Below are 17,406 nucleotides of genomic sequence, written 5' to 3'. Positions count from 1 at the left end.
TCCCACAGTCTTATTGTATAACCTCTTCTCTTTCTGTTCTTTCTTGTTTTCTGATGCTACACCTCTAAATTCCAAACAATTAATGGCAAAACAGAATCCTCCATGGAAGGAGAGAAAAATGAAGAAGAGATAGAAGGAAAGAGGTTAGTAGCAGAGAGGTATACACTCTTATTAATGGTTCCTCGTCACATATGTATTACCTTTATTAAATGCAATAATTCTGCAAGGTTATTGTTCTCCTATCCACAAGCAGGAAACTAAAATTCAGAGAGTTTATGAAATTTGATTGAGGTCTCACAGATAGCTAGTGGTTCAGCTAGAATTGGGAGCCATCGTCTTGCAAGAGCCTGGAAGGCGAGTTTTCCGTGTGATTGGTTAAGGAGCTATCCATGTCCTGTAGAGACTGGACGAGCCAATTGTGACATCGATCTCATTTTTGTCAAAGTACAGGATCCTAACTTGGGCTCTCACCAATTTCAGCCCACTTCCACGTGGGCTTGAGAGCCCTTCCCATATGTCTCATCCCTAAACCCATGAGAAGTACGGCAGAGTAGCGTACATTAGTTACACATATAAAAGTCACAATTTTATGTTTCCCGTTCATGTATATTTGCATAAATAGTCAAGTGTTCTGAGATTCCCATGACCACCCTCAATTTCAGTTTCCTATAAGGGCTCACAGAACTCATGCAAGCTGCTTTACTGACAGTTACGGTTTATTATAGTGAAAGGGGAACAGATTAAAATCAGTAGGAGAGACCAAGCAAAAGTTCCAGCTGCCTTTCCCTGTACATCATACGAGCAGCACTTAATTATTCCAGTAAGCGCGAGTGATGGCATGCATAGACTATTGCCAACTAGGGCAGGTCACACAAACCTCCGTGTCCATGGTTTTTACCTGGGGTCAGTCATGTGCGCATGGAGTTCACAGGTGCCACACCTTAGCTACTTAGTCTCCAGCTCCCCTGTAGTCACCAATACCACGGAGCCCGGAGTCTCCACCATAAATCTTACCCATTAGTCTAATCTCATTCTGTCAATTGAAAATTGAGACCAAAAAAGTTTGGATAACTTCTTAAAGACTTAGAGTAACAAAGAGATGAAGGCTCTACTGTGTGATTGTTCAAAGAGTATTTTTCTATTTTGTGTGTTTTAAACAAATTGTATCATTTAGTAAATAAAAGCAACAAAAATACCTCTCTTTAGATGTATCTCTTGGTAAGTAGCCTGGTTGGTAAGGCTAGCCTGCTGAAAGCAGTGCAAATTTTTGCAACTGCAAGTAAAGAGTGGGATTACATAGCATTTTGCTGGCCTGATTTAAGAGAAGATAGACAAGCAGACTCTTAATCTATTCATGTGCTCATTCATTACTGCTTTCACCAGAGGAAAAAAGGAACAGAGTGGGGTGTTACAAAGGGCAAACTGTGTATTTAGCAGTTCATTTAAAATTTCAGTGGAACAGATAAAGCACATGCAAAAAAAAAAAAAAAGTCATAATCTTTTATTGAATGAGAATAGCTCTATTTTGGGAATTTATCAAATGTTAAACTTAATGACTATATCAATTAGTTATTGCTATGTGTAACAATCTCTTCCAAAACTCAGTGGCTTAAGAAAAATAATTTATTATGTGTGTATCTGCAGGTCACCTGGAGATAGGGTTATCAGGAATGGGGGTCCCTGGGGTGGGGAACTTGCAGCCTGAAGGCCACGTGTCCTCCTCTGGGTCCCCAAGTGCAGCCCCTTGACTGAGTGAATCCTAACTTCACTAAACAAATCCGTTTAATAAAATTAACGGATTTTATTGTTCTGTAAAAACAATAAAATGTTCTGTAAAATTGTTCTGTAAAATTTGGATTTGATCAAAAGGCCACAGTTGAGGATATGGAAGGCCACATGTGACCCCAAGATAACAGGTTCCCCACCCCTATAGAGTCCAGAGGATGCTTGTTTTTTAATGTACGGTCTATGTCTGCTTTTGTGCATAGTTGTAACAAGAGACTGTATGGCCTGCGGTGTCTAAAATACAGCAGTAGGCTGGGCTCAGTGGGTCATCCCTGTAATCCTAACACTCTGGGAAGCCAAGTTGAGTGGATTGCTTGAGATCAAGAGTTTGAGACCAGCCTGAACAAAAGCGAGACCCCATCTCTAAAAATAGCTGAGTGTTGAGGCAGGTGCCTGTAGTCCCAGCCATTTGGGAGGCTGAGGCAAGAAGATTGCTTGAGCCCAAGGAGTTCGAGGTTGCTGTGAGCTGCAATTGCTCATCTACCAAGGGCAACTGAGTGAGACTCTGTCTCAAAAACAAAACAAATCAGTAGAACCTCCATAGTTGACCACCTCCCTTCACTGACCACCTCCTTAAGTTGCCCTAATTTTCACAGACCACCCACATATACCTATCAGTCCAGTAGGCCTAGTTCCTTATGTTGACCACCTTGTTACTGTCCCATGGGTGGTCAGACATTCTACTGTAATTATAGGACCTGGGCCTTCACAGAAAAAGTCTGCCAACTCCTAGTCTCACCAGAGCAGTAAATTCTGTAGAGTAAAGATCAATATGACTTTTTCTGAATTTAAGTAATTGTCCTAATGGAGCACTAGGGAATTACTACAGTAATTCCTGGGAGAAAGGAGTTTTGTCTTGTGGCTTCAGTAGGCAGCTCTGTGGCCTTGAGCCAGACTCTCAGCTTCCCTGTCTCTGTTTCTCATCTAGAAAATCAGGGAGCTGGTCTTGTCACCTGCCTGCTTTTGCTTCTCCCTCCTATAGCCATATATTAACCATTAATGACTAAACTGGCTACGTTGCATTATTCAGTAAACAAGGCAACATAGTCATGGAAAAATACAGGGTGTCCATAAAGTTTGTGTGCAATTTAAAATTTAAAACTAATTTTTAAATAGTTGCATAGTTGTCACAGAGACCTTATGACCTTCAATGGCCCCATCCACCATGGGCCTCCATTTATTATGGTAAAGAATAAAAATTCTAACTGTTTTTTTTTTTGGCAATTCTACTTAGCAGGGAATTAGATGATGTTTAAGGTTCTTTCTTCTTTTAAATATTAAGATTCTATAAATTCAAATATGAAGGGAGTAGCATTCGTAGACAGAAATGAGCTTCACTCTGACAGAATTTTATGAGGCCAGCTGCTCATCCATTTTGGCCATTCTGAGCATCAGAATCTTCTGATGGAGTCAGAGAGGGCCCATCTGGTCCTGCTGTCCACACGTAATTAGAAAACTTTAACCTAGGATTTTATGAAGAAACAGAAGAGCACGTTAAATGAGACTACGACTCCACCGCAAGTGGCAGATTGAAAAACACGTCTCTGGTGTTTTGTAAGGCTCCAACCGAGAGGCAGACACGCTTTTCCTGCCCCTTCATTGTGCTTTGACCTGCAGACTTTGTGTAAGTTCTGGAACTTAGGCCTCAAAAGCCTTGCAGCTGTGGCTTTTGCTATCTTGGAATGTTCCCAAGACAACTGCCGTGTAGGGAAGCTGGTCCAGTATCCTGAAGGAGGAGAAGCCACATGGTGAACCAAGGTTGCCCAGGTTGACAGCCAGTGCCAGCTACCTGTCATGAAGAGTGAGGCGACGGAAAATGTTCTAGATCACTTTCCAAGTGTCCTACATTCTCTAGTCCCATACCAGCTGCCCTGAAATCTCTGCTTCAGGGTTTATTTTACATAAATCATAGAAAAGTTTTTACTATTTCCTTTTGCATAAACTTAAATTAGAGTCTTTAGCTGCAGATTTTTTAAAAAATCGATTGATTTCTACGGGAATCTTTGCTTCCTTCCAAATATGCTAGCAGAATGCTGACTATGACTTGGGATAGGCTTGCTGCAGATTTCTGCATCTCTAAAATGAACACAAGGCTCTCTGTTCCCTCTGCAGGATCAGCACACTCCTCCGTGGGGCAGTGGGAAGGGTGTTTACACCCTTGGAGAGAAGAATAATTTCCTGCTTGTTGTTTGAGCTGGAAACACATCTCCTATTGTGCTAAGAATGTCACATAGATTTTGTTTGGTCTGCTAACTCTGATTTGTGGTGACTGCCTGTAGCAATATTAAGAAGTATTATGAGGTCAGATCCAGGCTCAGTTATAAACGATTGGCAATGTCTTCCCTGGAGAAGAAAATGGCCCTGTATATATCCATTGTTTTCCATGTTGACTACAGTACTTTGTTTGAAATACAATTAAATAACTCCTGTCCTCTAGTAGTAGTAGCACTAGGGAATTTCTACTTAATCACTTCGAACCCAGTAGGCATAATTTATAAAGTTATGTTAGCTAGCCTACATACAGTTTAATGAAATTCACCACTAATAACTAACATCTATAGAGATGGTAATCTCATTGAAAGTGCAGAGGTTGTTATTTTGGTCATTTTTATTTATGCAAGTTTGTTAATAACTATGTGTAATAGTTAGTTGTTTAATCCATGGCAATATTTTTGAAACAAATAATATTTTTAGACCATACAATAAAGGTATAATGATCAAATTACAAATGGTTGCAAAAGGCTAAATTGAGAGGTGAAGTACTGAAGGGGTTGACTAACAATGACCAGTGGGTCAAATCCAACCTGCCTCCTGGTTTTGTAAATGAAATTTTATTGGAACATGGCCAGGCTTATTTGGTTCATGTTGTCTCTGGCTACTATTGTGTTAGGATGGCAGGGTTGAATAGTTACAACAGAGACCAGCAGAGTTGAGTTGTTGTGGCAGAGACCTTATGACCTTCAATGGTAAAGAAACTTACCATCTGACCTCTTACAGGAAAAGCCGACAGGCCCTTGATGGATTTAAATGGTTAAAGATTTGAGACCTATTGATCATTCTCCATATTCAGAGAACAACAGTGGTGGACATAGATAGAGCTTTTAAATGGCACTTTTCCTTCTGAAAAAGGCTTTATCTGAAGTGGTGTTTCTTTGTTTTTTTTTGTTTGGGAGGAGGTGTTTTTTGTTTATTTTTTGAGACAGAGTCTCATACTATCACATAGGCTACAGTGCCATGGCTTCAGTCTAGCTTACAGCAACCTCAAATGTCTGGGCTCAAGCAGTCCTCCTGCCTCCGCCTCCAGAGTACCTGGGACTACAGGTGCCCAGCACAATGCCTGGCTAATGTTTCTATTTTTAGTAGAGACTTGCTCTTGCTCAGGCTGGTCTTAAACTTCTGAGTTCAAGGGATCCTCCTACTTTGGCCTCTAAGAGTGCTAGGATTACAGGGGTGACCCACTGTGCCCAATCTAAAGCAGTGTTTTTTAACTCTGTCTGTACATTAAAATCAACTGAGTAGTTTTTAAAGTTATTAATAATGGGACACAACCCACCTGGGATCTGGGTAGTGTCTGGTTCTGGAAGTTCCTTAGCAGGGTTGTAAAGCATTGATCAAGTTGTTATTTTATATTAGAGCTATTTACTATTCTAGAGGCCTGATGGTGTCACTGCCTAGTTTGACTTATAGTGACTCAAATATCACATGAAAAGCAAATCTGAAGTAGTTTAACAAAATAAAAAAAAGTTTCAGAAAGGAAGTCTGGCTGTTAATTCAGACTGGGTGAGCCCTCAAAGTCCTGAGTCAATAGAATTCTTGCTGATGTGAGTCCTAGTTTCTTATTCATAAAGTAAAATCATTTCTTTCCTTCATAAATCCTCAGATTAAAATAAAAACTAATTGTCAGGCTAACAAAAATGTCACTTGAGTCTTTTTTTTTTCTTTACTTCCTTGACATTCTTTCTACTTCAGAAAATAAAACTTTGTGGAGCTATGTCTGGCCCTGCCATTAAAAAGTTTGTTCATGGGTGGCAACTGTGGCTCAAAAGAGTAGGGCCCCTATATACTGGAGGTGGCAGGTTCAAACCTGGTCCCGACCAAAACTGAAAAAAAAAAAAAAAGTTTGTTCACATTGCAATAGTTACAAAATATATGGGAAGATGGGTAAAATTTAAGAAAATTAAATTTGGGTCATTTAAAGCCAAATTATTCTTTCTAGCTTGCCGTGTGTCAAATTTAAAATGGATATTCCAGAAAGAGTGAACCTGGACACTCTCTCGTAGCTCTGGTTTTAAATGTTGCAAGGATGGGCACCCCCTTCCTCTTATCTGGTGCACCGGCCGCTTATTATGGGCTTAAATAATACTTTTAATAAGTCAGATACCCAAAGTTTCCACACATGTGGAAAGCACATGTGAATTATTTATGTGAATTATTGCAATTGCTTATAAACAGATGTCATTTATAGATCTAGGAACACACTTTAGGATGCTTAATGCCAAAGTCCTGTCTTCTTCTTGGGCAGTTAATGCACCACTAGTAAAAATTATACATTTTTAATTTAATATTTTACCAACCCAGCAGCTAGTTTAAACATATGCAGAGATGAAAATTTCCATCCATTTTGCCAAAATCACACTTTCATCAATCTGTAAATCTGTCTTGGCCCCACCTTCCCTCACTCGTGCCAATTTTTTCTCATTAATGCGTCTTCATCTAAGCCTGAAATTTCCCCTATCATCAAACTGAGAGAAATGTGGAAATCTCTATACTGGAGATAGTCTTAAACACCCTTCAAAAAAAAGAATAAAAAAAAAAACACACCACAGAATAAAACAAAAACACAATTCAAAGAGAATATTTGGATGAGAAAAATCCAATATATTTTTAACAACTATTTATAAATACCTTTCTGTTCTGATTTTCTTAGCGTTGGCAATGCCGTCATGCAAACCACCCTGCCTGTAACGGCCTGTGAATGTTTTAACTAGTTTTTCTTTTTTTTTTTTTTTTTGTAGAGACAGGGTCTCACTTTATGGCCCTCGGTAGAGTGCCGTGGCCTCACACAGCTCACAGCAACCTCCAACTCCTGGGCTTAAGTGATTCTCTTGCCTCAGCCTCCCAAGTAGCTGGGACTACAGGCGCCCGCCACAATGCCCGGCTATTTTTTGGTTGCAATTAGGCCGGGGCCAGGTTTGAACCCGCCACCCTCGGTATATGGGGCCGGCACCTTACTGACTGAGCCACAGGCTCCGCCCTTAACTAGTTTTTCTTTATTTGACTCATTATACTTTTTCCCTTGTAGACTGTGTCAAGGTCCTTGGTCTGCTTTCCTGAATTGCTCCTATCTTGGAGTAGGGCGGTAGACACTATTCCACAGTGAGATACATGTCTATTCTTGACAAATTCTTATTATCATTTTTATTTCATTTCATTTTCATTTCACCCCATGTCATTTCATTTATTTCTTTGTTTATGTATTTATTTATCTTTAAGAGTGGATCTTGCTCAGCTGCCCAGGCTAGAGTGCCGTGGTGTCATTCATCATAGCTCACAGCAACCTCAAACTCCTGGGTTCAAGAGATTCTCCTGCCTCAGCCTCCCCAGTAGCTGGGACTACAGGTGCACGTCACCAGGCCCAGCTAACTTAAAAAATTTTTTTGTTTTGTAGAAATGGAGTCTCACTATGTTGCTTAGGCTGATCTTGACCTCCTGGCTTCAAGCAACCTTCCTTTTTTGGTCTCCTAAAGTGCTAGGAGTATAGGTGTCAGCCACTATAGCTGGTCTTACTCCCACATTTCAAGGGAAAGTACCAAGAAGCACAATGCAAGTAAATCTAATAATATACACAGGAAAGAAACTAATATTTAGTATCTAATGATGTATGTGAAGAACTGCACATATGCTATTTAATCCTCATTAAAACCATGAGGTAGGTATTATTTCCATTTCTACTCTGAAGAGTTAGGTCAATTTCTCAAGGTCACACAGCCAGTAAACAATCCCTTTTTAAAAAAATAGTTCTATACAGCTAACAAGTGGCAAATTAACGCTAATTACAAATCAATGGATTCTAAATTAATGAGCTTTTGCGGAAATTAGAATTCACTTTTAATTTTCACATGTATGTCTCAGAGTACACCTTAGGTATTGTGGATGGGTAAATTTCTCACTTCACATCAAGAATGTAAGTAACTTTCCAAAAATATCTATGCAAAGTAACTTTCCACTACTTCCAAAGAGTAACTTAGGTCCCTTTATAATGTCAGCCCACTGAAGCTAAGTTCTTTTTCTTTGGTTGAAGGATGCAACTTTGAAAATTACTGCAGTTTGATGTCTTACAAATTATTGCAGTTCTCTGCAAGTCCAGACACTTTCTGCAGTGAACAGAGAGTACAAATGGAGCTAAGTGTTAATTAAAAAGAACATCTTGAATATAAACATTAAAAATTGATCACCTTCTGTGAGCAATTTTATTTATGAGCATTAACATATTCTAAGCTGAGGTCTTGAATTTTACTAGAACATCCCTTGTGCATATTGAAGGGGAGAGAAGGAAGAACCCTCACCACGAACATGTTCAAATTTCCCATCTTTCAGTCACGGTGGGTGTGCAAATTCCAAGGCCTTTGGTATGGCTTGATGTGACAGCTGCAGGAGCAGCAGCTTCCACAGCATCCCTGGCCTCCCACAGCTGGGTCGTGCCATCCTCCTAACATGCGGTAACTGCTTTTGGCAAAGTGGGAGACCCCCAGAGTGCTGCCGGCAGCTTTGATTTCTTTTTGGATTATACTACCATCATTAATGAATACATTTATTTATTGAATTTTTAAGCTTGTTCAACTTTGTAGCAGAGGGTGCATAAGAAAGAACAGAAAAAAGAATGAATTAAATCTCATTGTCAAAGTCAGCCAACCATCTCTGTGTGCTCAATTAGGGGAATCATTTTGCCACCCCCCCTTAGACTCAGGTCTCTTTTCAATGTCATCATCCTGATGCTGTATTTTGAAAATGTTACTAAATAGAACTAATACTATCTCAAATGTCAAGTTGGTGAAATTGTAGGTCCTTTAAGGCTCTCTGTCTTTTATTTAGTGACTTCCTTACTCCCGGGAGTTTGGTATCCTCATGCTTTTCTGATGCCTCCTGGCTGCTCAGAGCTCTGGGTACTCATTCTGGACTTTTCTTCCTGCGTCTCTTGTACAACACTCATCAGCTCTCTGTTCCATTTTGTGATAATAGGAAATCTGATTTGTTGATCTCCGGCCAGGTGTCAGCAGCTGACAATAACAGATCAAAGAGGTACAAAGATCCCTGCAGTTAGAGATTATGAAGTGATTTCCATTTTGAGAGATGAGAAATCTTTAAACTCATGTTGCACAGACAGTTGCTTAGCCTGCACAGAGAATCCGGGCTACTGTGCGTGCATACTGTTTCATGCTTAATCTGTGTGTAGGCGAGATGGAAATAAGTTCAGACAAATTCTTAAATACATTTACCTCATAATAAACAAGAAATGGTTTTGGAATGGGCTTGAGAGAGAATTTTGCAACTTTTTTTGAATCATATTGAATAGACAATATTTTAATGAAGAAATTATGAGCTGGGCACAGGTGGGAGGATTGCTTGAGGCCAGGAGTTTAAGACCATCCTGGGCAATGCAGGGAGACCCTGTCGCTGAAAAAATATTAAAATTTGGCCGATCATGGTGGCTCATGCCTGAAATCCTAGCACTCTGGGAGGCTAAGGTGGGTGGATTGCCTGAGCTCACTGGTGCGAGACCCCCTCACCCCCGTTCCTACAAATAAAAATAAAAACAAAAAAATAGCCCGGAGTTATGGCGGGCACCTGTAGTTCCAACTACTTGGGAGGCTTGAGGCAAGAGAATCACTTGAGCCTAAGAGTTTGAGGTTGCCATGACCTATGACACCATAACACTCTACTGAGGGCAACAAAGTGAGACTCTGTCTCATAAAAATAAATAAATAAGGATATTTAATAAATAATTTCAGCCTATGTTCATGTGTGCAAATTGCAATACTTATATTTTAAATTTTTCCTTTCCTTTTTTATTTTTTTGGAGATAGAGTTGCCCAGGTTAGAGTGCAGTGGTGCTATCATTGCTCACTGTAACCTTGAACTCCTGGGCTCAAGTGGTTTTTCTGCCTCAGCCTCCCAAGTAGCTAAGAATACAGGTGCATACCCTTCGAGCCTGGCTAACTATTTTCACAGTTATTTTTGCAGAGACTGGGTCTTGCTATGTTGCTCAGGCCGGTCTCATCTCAGACTCCTCTCAGATGATCCTCCCACTTTGGTTTCCCAAAGCTCTGGGATTATAGGCATGAGCCACCATGGGCTTTTTTTGAGACAGAGTCTCAAGCTGTCACCCTGAGTAGAGTGCTGTGGCATCATAGCTCACAACAACCTCAAAATCTTGGGCTTAAGAGATTCTTGCCTCAGCCTCCCAAGTAGCTGGGACTATAGGCACCTGCCACAACACCCAGCTATTTTTTGATTGCAGTTGTCATTGTTATTCGGCAGGCCAGGGCTGGATTCAAACCCGCTAGCTCCGGTGTATGTGGCACCAAGCCTGGGTTATATTCTTAAATAGGGCTGTAATGAGTAGTGATTAGTGGCGATGGCCTCTGGCTTACATTAGCAGGGAATTTAGTGGTAGCTTTGCTAATGTATAATTGTTGGTGTCACTCTTCAAAGGGTGACAGAAAAATAACAAGATAATATTCAAATGGAATTCTGAAGGACTAAAGATAGGATGGAGTTCAAAAGAGAGAGTTTAGTTTTATTAGGTTGTTAAGAAAATAAAGTGTAATAGTTTGACATCAATTTACTCATCAGTGAAATAAAGAAAACATCCAATATTTTAAATGTTCCAATTCCAGTTTAGTATTTCTTTGGAAATTTTTAGGGAAAAAGAGCAAAAATATATTTCTATTCTTAAATTCTACTGCTTTAAGAACTAATCTCATAGCAGTACAAGGAACTTTTTATTTAAAAAATAGTTTTTGTGTTTTATTTTTAGCTCAGGACTACTGTATATTTAAGACAAGAAGGAATCTAGATAAAAATGATCTATTATTGGATGAATACCTATGTCTGATTATTATCATAACTACTTTTAGATATTTTTGCCGAGTTTCAAAAATAATGTATTCACTGCATTAAAGCATAAGTTAGAAAGATTCAAGGCTCTGGATCAATCTGATTATACTATTAATTTATCAAAAATTTGCATGTGAAAATTAGAATTTAGCTGAGTAATAAAACATATGTTATGATTTTAATTCCTCAGAAAAATAGCTAAATGGATTAAAATGCTCCAGTGAGCACTTTCCACTTGGCACACCAAGAAACTAGGGCCGAAGCTGGAGGCTGAACATAGCAGCCCCGACAGGGAAGGACTCGATTCAGGGAGAGTGAGCAGGACTCAGAGGTGTGGCAGAGTGGGAATGCACCAGATAGTGGTGCCAGATGGGCATTCCAACTACCAGATCTGCCACTTTGTAGCTAAGCAACCTGAGAACACCACTACAAAATGGGAATAATAACACCCACATCACAGAAACGTCGGAGGGCCATAGGAAACGGTGAGGAACTGCTGGGTAAAATATGACACGAATGAGTTGTTGCCACCTGGGGAGGAGTAGGCAAAAGACAGAGCCAAGGCCGTTTTGTCTTCTGCACTACCCTCCTACTAAACCATCTTGATCAGGGATTATTCACACATGGAACAGAAATTTGTCCAGAATAGCTGAATTAAGGAGGGCACTTTAGTCTGTGAGTGAAAGCATCTCGTTTAAGGGAAAAAAAAAAAATTATTGGCTCATGGAATTAGAAAGCATAAAAAGTGCTTTAAAAAAATCATCATCATGAAATCATCCTAATTTTCAGCAGCTTTGGCTCCACCATCCTCCACTGTCCTCCACCTTCATGCAGTGACAAGCCTTCCTCAAGTGGTGGCAAGAATGGTTTCAACAGCTTCAACCTTATAAGAACCTTAGTGCTTAAGATCTCAGAAGGGCAGACACTTTCTCCCGAAATTCCCAACAATCCCCACAAAAGGATTTTGAGTCACTCAGAGTAGGTTGGGTGCAACAAGTGTACTGGGCATTGTAGCAAGAACATGGGGAGTTTTGATTAGTCAGACTAAAGGCCAGGACAGGTGGCATCTCATGATAAATCACCCCACTGGGGAGAGGAAGGACAGTTCCTACAAAGTACTGAGCAGACAAAATGCTGTATTTAGACTGTATGCTGATTCATGTGAAAAAAGAGCTCACTTTTGAAGGCATGAAAAGGAATCTCATAGGTATTGAAGGACAGGAAATGAGATACAACTGAGCCCCCAGGGATTGGGACTGGAAAGTCTGCATGAAGGCTAGACCAGTTGGATTTCCTGATTTATGTTACCATGGCATCCTGAACTTTCCTTATCATAACATTCGTGACACTTTATCATAATCAGTTCCTATCAGGCCTTTTTATAGGACTTCAGGCCCTATGAAACCATGGACTTTTATTGTCCCACTTACTGTTGAATCCCCAGTACTGGTAGTAATGTAGTGTTCCTAGTAGGTAAGCAAATATTTGAATGGGTAAATGGAATAGAGATAAACGTGCCTGCTCTCTTCATCTGTCGTAGTACAGAGCAATCTGCTATCCCCACATGCCCGCTCCCCTCATCTCTTTCTGGTATGCTCGGGCCCCTCTGACTCCCCAGGTTTGCTTGTCCTTGGCTTTGTTCAGTTGCAGAACTGATTTGGCCCTGATTTTGTATGTTCCTTTAGCTCTATAATCTTTCAGTTTCCAAAATTCAAATTGGAGAGAAAGAATAAAATGAGTCACATTTTGGGTCAAATGTTCTTGCCTTATCTAAGCAATTGTAGATGGGTTGAGCTCTCCAGGAATATCTCTAGGCATCAATAAATTTGTCCCTCAACACTCAAGTAATCTACAGAGGGAAAATGATATGATTCATTCATCTCAAACCAGACTTAAATTTAAGTCCCATCCCTAAGATTTCTGTCCACTAGCTCCCTTCTCATTTAATGCTACCAAGTGGCCTGCCATCTTCAATATTATCTAAGTCTAATGGAGGAAATGGTTTCATTGTTCATGTGCCATAACTATGATACTTCTGGTCTTCTGTTCATATTTTCATTCAGTAAAGAAGTTCCTCCTGTGGAGACAGACTCTAGAGTGGTAAAGGACACCTATTAAGAAAATGGTATTACCCCTCTCCTTGACATCCTTACAGGGAATCATTCGTTCATGCAACCAGTACAAATTGAGCTGTAAGACACACTAGTTAATGTTAGAAACTATGTGAGAAGCTGAAAGTAAACAAGGCAGATGGTCCCTGGTGCACAAAGCATATTTTAATAGGAAAGAGAAACAATTAAAATAATTATTGTAGGGCAGCGCCTGTGGCTCAAGGAGTAGGGCGCCGGTCCCATATGCCAGAGGTGGTGGGTTCAAACCCAGCCCTGGCCAAAAACCAAAAAAATAAAAAAAATAATTATTGTAACAATATGAGAGCTGTGATAGAGGGAACAAGGTAGGGAAGGAAATAAGAAGGGAATCTAGCCTCAGCTAAGAGGTTGGGGAATGGCCAGGTCTCACCCCAGAGTCGGGGTCCTTTAAGACTTGTGGAGCTGGCTGCGATGTACTCTAGAAAAATAACGTTAGAAGCCCTGAGAGATAAGGAAACAGGACACATAGAATAGAGTTTTCAAAGGTGGGAACACAAGGGACCACCGCTAACTTGTGGGGTTCACAGCAGTGGCCCCGAGTATTTGTTACACTCGGTTTTTATTGACGGCTATATCCTCATGAGCCCAGAGGGTAAGCTGAGGAAGTGAACAAAACTGTCAGCAGTTTCTCTGAGTAAGCATGCTAGCTCCTATTGTTTCCATAATCATAATCATTAACTTTAAGGGTTTGAGAGGCCTTGAGAAATCTGAAACCTGAGCCTTGTGTCTGGGCAACCTCCTGTCTGTGGTCACACATACAGATTCCTTGGAGGAGGTTAATTCCCACTAGTTCACTGTGGAGCAGATGCCATGGCGTCAGACTCCTCTGAAGAATCGGTCGAACAGAAGAATTTTCTTCTGGTCACCCAGAGGCATCTTCCTCTGTGATAAGGGTTTTCACAAGCCCTCCTGCCCATATTTCAGGGCTTGAGCTATTCCCCTGATCTCTGCTCTGGCCAAATACAAATCTCCACAGTGGGTATTTGCTTAGACTGTTGACTGGACAGGGGGTGGCCTGATGGATCTTTCTACTGAGGCCTTGCACGCAGCTTCCTCTGCAGCCATTGTTTCTTCAGAGTGTTCACAGACCCAGCTGGGGGGTTTGCAAGCTGTATCCCCTACAGGCCAGGCTTCTAGGAAAAGCAGCAATTGGTCAGATAAGGAATTTAGTGGCCAGTTTAGCTAACCTGTTTTTATTCTGCCTTGCTCAGCTTATTTCTCTATTTTTTCTTTTTTCTGAGGGTGTTTTCCCTTGCCAAGAATGGAGTCTTTGGTCCCCATTCTGCCTATATGGGAATGCTTTCCTGAAAATGTGGCCCTTAGGTCGGCATGAGGAGAAGCATTAGGACTTAGCCAGGCAAAAGGGCAGAATTGGAGGGAAGAGTATTCCAAGCGGGAAACATTATGTGTAAAGGTCCAGAGGAAGTAAAAACACACACACAGTACATAGTAACCAGGGTTATAGAATCATTGCTTCACTTTAGGAAAATGCTAATCTGTTATACATGGTTTTATCGTGCCTTTCTTATTTAACTAAACATAATGAAAATCTTTCGGCTTGAAAGGATTGAATCGGCATAGATCCAATTCATTCCTCTAATGACCGCATCCTATTCCATGTTGTAGATGAACTGACATTTCCCCTATTCCTGAAGGGATGGGTTGCTTTGTTTCCATTTAGTTGCTAAAACACTGTTTCATAACTATCATATTCTTATAGATACTAGAAGCCTTTGTTTTTGATGAGTGTTACTTCTGGGCCTATAGTATGTATATTTAACACTTTAATGGACATACCAGTTGCTTTCCCCAAATGGTATAGCAATGTGTATTTTCAATAATTTTTTTGAAGGCACCTGTCTTACAGTGTCACCAATGATGGCAGATGTCATCATCATTTAAACTATTATAAATTATCAGTAAGTGATATTTCATTGATACTTTGTTTGTATTTACCTCACTTTGGAGGTTAGACCTCCTTTCAGGAGACAGGATCCAGATGGCTAACTAGCTACACACAGGTGGTATTTGCCACCTCCATGAAGAGGAACCAGAATGATAAGTAGATACTCACGCTTTGAACTGATTGTCTAGGAGAGAATGTCGGGATTCACCACAGAAGCAATGAGAAGCCCTAGATGTAAGTCAGGAGAGAGTGCAAGGCAGCTTGACATCCCGAGACTGGCTGAGAGCCAGGAGAAGCTCCCAGATTCAGGGAAACAGTGGCCCAGAGCACCTCTGGCTGGGTCTCATTGTGAAGGCCTCTGCACTGGGGACTGACAGATGTGGCTGTTGCTGTGCTACGAGCAGGGAAGCACACACCCTTGGGAAGATCCCCACCACCTTTCAGTGGCCTGCTGTAAAGACTGAGACCTGAGCAGACTGTACTCACCACAGCTGCTTGCCTACACTTCTTGCCTGGACAGGTCCCACGCTCTCAGGTCATAGGCTCAAAGTGCTACACCCTGCCTTTGGGCCGAGTTAGAGCTGACATGGCTGCAGCCAATGCCTGGCTGAGGAGGAACAGGAAAACCAGACTGTCCAGGGTGTATCTAGAACAATACCCACTGGCCTGCAGTGGGCTAGTGTGAGATGGAGATGAGAGAAGACGGCACTCCCTGCAGCTTCCAGCCCACATGAGCCTGGGACAGGGACCTGCCCTCTTTGATCCCAGGCCCAACGTGCCATTTGATAGTTTGATGCTGGGCTGTACCCCATCCTCAGGCTGAATTTGGGGTGATACGGCAACGGTTGTCACCTGGCCAAGGAAGGGTGGGGAAGCCAGGTTCTCCTGCACGTACCTGGAATAATAGTGGCACCCTGCAGCAGGTGCTCTAGGCCTGAGAGTCGAGCTGTCCTCACTCCCCACAGCTTCTTGCTCATGCTGCTTGCCTGGTTAGACCCCCCACCCTCTCTGAGGGCATGCCTCAGGTGGTACCATTTTGAAAGTTTAATGCTGGTTCCTGCCCTTGGGCTAAGTTTGAGGCAGTACAGTGGCAGCCATCACCACGGAGGGACAGGAGACACTAAGGTCTCCTAAGCACACTTAGGACAATACTCGTCACCTTTCTATGAGTGGCTGTGGGACTGGAGACTAATCTACCCCACCCATTGCAACTACCAGCAACACCAACATGGACTATTTCCATCCCAGAGTCTTGCTCTGCCACCAGTACTGCCATTACCCAAATCACACCAGCTGCCCAAGGCCTCAAAACCTGCTTACCTACCTGGTCCATCCCTCTTAGTACTAGCTTCTAAAAAAGCTACCTGGAGGCCCAGGCATTGGCCCTCCAGGGCCCACAAACACTGCCCTGGGGCCTAAAAATAGGCACACTCAGCCTACTGCTGTCATGACCAGGGCCCTAAGACTGCTTTAATTGATGACCAAGCCCCAGCAAAACTTTATTACAACCTCAACTAGTAACTATACCCTAAGCCACTGGGAAAGTCACAGATGCCACTGACCATGTGCATTGCCAAAGGAATCATACAAAGATTACATTACTAAAGGCACCCAAAATAAAAGCCAAATTGTCACTCAGCCAACAACGTATCTACATGTTTGGGAAAAAACTCCCCCATGGGAAAGCAATTTCAAAACACTAGAAGAAGTGACTGCTGTATCAGACTGTATCAGATGCAGACTTATCAATGGAAGGCCATAGAAAACAGGAAAAGGCAAGGAAACTCGATGCTGCCAAAGGGCCGCAATAATTCTCCCACAATATATCCCAATCAAAAGGAACTCCTTGAAATGCCAGAAAAGGAATTCAAAATATTGATTTTAAGGAAGCTCAGTGATTTGCAAGAGAAATCTAAAAACTAATACAAAGAAATCAGAAAATCAATTCAGGATATGAAGGAGAAATTTACCAAGGAGATAAATATCTTAAAAAAAATTGGAACTGAAAAATGTATTGATGGAAATACAAAACAGATTTGAAAATTTCAGTAACAGACAAGACCAGTGTTTTTCAACATTTTTTTTTATTATCTCACTGCACACTTGAACCTATAGTTAAATTTCTGTGGCACACTTATATTATGTTGATCAAAGGAAAGAGTTTTAAAAAGAATATACTTACTGTGCTTTGAAATGCTTTCAAAAATAATTTAATCAATGGTCTTGAAAAATTTTTGTGGCACACCTAAGACCCTCCTACAGCCCACCAGTGTGCTATGGCATACTGGTTGAAAATCACTGGCACAGACCAAGCAGAAGAAAGAATATCAGAAGTTGAAGATAGGTATTTTGAAATAACCCAGTAAGATAAAAAAATAAGGAAAAAAGAATAAACAAAGCCTTCAACACATCTAGGACTATATATAAAGTAAGAAAACTTATGAATCA

Source organism: Nycticebus coucang, chromosome 15 (assembly GCF_027406575.1).
Source record: "Nycticebus coucang isolate mNycCou1 chromosome 15, mNycCou1.pri, whole genome shotgun sequence".
In the NCBI taxonomy this organism is placed as follows: Eukaryota; Metazoa; Chordata; class Mammalia; order Primates; family Lorisidae; genus Nycticebus; species Nycticebus coucang.
This window is presented reverse-complemented; position numbering follows the sequence as displayed.